The sequence below is a fragment of the Corvus brachyrhynchos genome, unplaced genomic scaffold (assembly GCF_000691975.1).
Source record: "Corvus brachyrhynchos isolate BGI_N302 unplaced genomic scaffold, ASM69197v1 scaffold906, whole genome shotgun sequence".
Lineage (NCBI taxonomy): Eukaryota > Metazoa > Chordata > Aves > Passeriformes > Corvidae > Corvus > Corvus brachyrhynchos.
Genome location: NW_008238384.1, coordinates 60,390 through 63,621, shown reverse-complemented (window position 1 = coordinate 63,621; position 3,232 = coordinate 60,390). Strand labels below are relative to the sequence as shown.

At 49.4% G+C, this 3,232-nt stretch overlaps 1 pseudogene; it reads left to right on the top strand.

Annotated features, from left to right (window-relative positions):
• LOC103617078 overlaps positions 1 to 3,232 on the top strand; it is a 10,529-nt pseudogene that overhangs the window by 5,888 nt on the left and 1,409 nt on the right.

The following is a 3,232-nucleotide window of genomic DNA, read 5'->3' as shown; positions in this document are numbered from 1 at the left end:
CTCCTCCTTTCCAGGCTGCACTGTGATCTGAGAAATGCTTGTTAGGCCTTGGCCTTGAAAACAGCACCTGGGCTCAGCTCTTTCCGAGCTTGTCAGAAATACTGTCTGCTCCCAGGAACTGCTAACGAGCTCCTGCTTTCCTTATGACCAGCCCTGGAAAAGATTCCTCTGCCTGAATGGCATAGCATTCCTGTTCTCCCACTTTCAGAGAAAGTGCTGGCCCAAACTGTGGCCGGGATGAAACATCGTTATGGCTGAAGCCCACTCTCTTGTGACCCTCTCAACAGAGGCCCAAAAGGAGACCCTTTGAGCTCTCTTGGGCCACCGTGGGCTGTGACCAGCAATCTCCCTCTGAGGGGGCCTGTCAGAGCCAGCAAACGCTCAGGTTTGCTATGCCTGGAGCTCGCCGAACCACGACGTGTCCTGGGCCGATACCCTCACTCCTCGAGGCCTGATCCTGTGCCCAGCAGGAGAGGAAAAAGGTTCCAAAGTGAGGATTTCACTGACCTCTGAGGGGAATTTTTCACAGGAACCTTGCTTGCTCTGACTGTTTCTGTCTGTGTGCGTGCCCCTGCGCATATGCTATATCAAATCTGGGAGAAATACTGCTTTCTTAGGTGTTTAAGTACCTTGGATACCTAAGTTAGGCCTGTAGGTAAGGTTCAGTTATCGTTATAAACTCACTTAAACGCTGCTAAGTGTTGTTCTTTGGCTAAGATGTGAAACATAAGGTCTAAGCTAAGTGTTTTTAAGTGTTGTTCCTCTGTTAAGTTGCTAGGTATAACTTGGACGTTACAGCTGTAAGTAAGGTTAAATGCTGCTAAGGGTTATTCCTCTGTTGAATTGTTAAGGTGAAGTTACCAGTTACGTGTAAGTTCAGTGTTGTTCCTTTGTCAAATTGTAAGGCCTAGGGTGTAAGTTGAGTTATGAGTTAAAATACTGTTAAGTGTTTATAAGCATTTAGGCCGTGTTCCTTTTTATCCTTGCCCGCACTGTCTTTTGTCCCATGCACCTGAACACCCACCCCACACCCCCACACCCCCCTAGAGAGTTCTCAGCTCATTTCTGTTTTGATTGCCTGGATTTTGTTTGGTTTTGTTGTTGGTTTGTTCTCCCTTGTTGTGCCCTAGCTGTCCTGTAGGTAGTAGAGTGAATCTTGCCAACAAACTTCTTGTGCCTTGTTGCTTAATGTTAAATCTGACTTTTGCTCATACCCTTGATTGATAGATAGGTATTATAATAGTGGCTTTCTACAAATAGATGCTGTATGTAAAAGTAGCCTTGTTGCAAATAGATGCTATAGGTATAATGTTGAAGTAGCTTTGTTATAAAGGTGTAGTTTTGTAACAATAACTAATGCCTTTATTTCTGTCATTAACTAAACTTAGCCATAGTAGTGGAATAGCTGATATAGTTATGCTTGTGACCTGTCTGCTTGGTTGGATAACATCCAGTGGCGAGGTTCTTTAACATAAGTTATAAACTAAGTCTGGTGTTTTTAAGTGGTGTTTTTCTGTTAAGCTGCTAAGCATAACTTGAAAGTTACAGCTGTAAGTAAGGTTAAATGCTGTTAAGTAGCAACTACCATCTGCAGAAACCATGGACCAAAGACCACTCTGCAGGTGATAATAAAAACTGACTAAAGCCACAGCCAACAAATGTGCATGCTCTAAAAAGGCAGATCCACGGAGGAGCCATGCTGAACAGTTCCTGGAACATGTAAACTCGTTTCAGGAAATGTTTGAATATGTATAATTGATTATGAATATTCATTAGGCTGATGCAATAGGACAGGTATGTAAAGGGTGTCTCCGCAATAACAGGTGTGCTCTTGGCTGAGTGCCAAAACACCCAGTGCTGTGAATTTATTGTCTTTGTCCCTTATTGTCCTTTATTAAATTTTAAATCCTAACAGAAGAGTGAACCTCGTTTTTCACACGTGCCACTGGTTTTTCAAGCGATCTCAAACACTCTCATTCGTGACAGCACCACAGTGTCCCGCCCTCACCGAGGGCCCAGACCCGCGCCCGTGTCACAAAGGGCCACAGCCGGCACCCCAGCCACAGAGGGACAGACTGGAACCGGCACGGAGCAGCCCCGGACTTGTGGCCTTGTAGCCCCTGCCGTGCCCCGAGCCCTGGGAGGCTTCGGCCACGCTCGCACCCGACAGCCGCAGCCCGGCCCTGCGGAGCGCTGGGGCTGCAGCCCGGGCTGCTCGGGGCAGGAGGAATTGGCCGCACGGACGTGCCAGGGCCCTGTGGGCAGTGGCTCCATGTCCTGCGGGAGGCCGGGGCCGAGGGTGTCCCTCAGGGCTCTGCCGGGGCACCGGGGCTCGTCACTGCCTCGGTCAGTGGCACCCGGGGGCACCGAGCGCAGCCTCGGCGCCTTTGCAGGGCACGGGGAGCTGAGCAGGGCGGGGGCAGCACGGAAACACCGAGTGCCTGCCCGGGACAGAGCTGGGAAAGCCGGGCTGGAAAGCCGGGAGAGGCTGCTCGGAGCTGGCCCGGGGACTTGGGCACCTGGGAGACAGAGCCGGGCTCTGAGCTGACACCCCAAGCCAAAAACCTGAGAAGTTACAGCAGGTTTTCCTAGACACTCTTCATTATTCTGTATTTTCTCAACGTGACTTTTTACGAGGGAACATTTTCAGTGTTTTTTTCCATTTTTTCCACCCTTTAAAAAGAAATCAATCACTTTTTGTTACGTGTTAGGAAAGTCAGGGAGGGAAATATTGTGGGCAATGAGGGTTTTATTCAATATATTTTCAAAAGTGAGATGTGGCAACTCCAGACTTTGACTCCTAGAGCAGTGTCTGGTTCCAGACTGCTCTGCTTTTCACCGTGAGATCTCAGTTCCTTCAAATCCAGCAGTCAGAGCCCTTGAAACACGGAAAAGCTGGGAATCAGGTGAAAGCATTTGGAGGGTTTGCTCTGTCCATACACTCCACATCTCCCCTGGTGCTCGTTCAGCCTCTCCACTCCTGTCCGACGTGCACATTGCTGTGTCCAGAGTTCAGTACATGCTTTTATGGATATATATATATATGTGATTATTGTATCCACAATTGCCTTGGAGTGAGTTCCTGTGATGGTACTTTCCGTGATCCTCTGCTCTGTGCCCAGAGCATGGTTATTGTGTCTTTGAGCGCCGGGAGCCCGGGACGGGCCGTGTGTGGGGCCGGGGCGGGGAGAGGCTCCTCGTTCGCTGCGCGGGCGTTTTGAAGCCTCGCTGC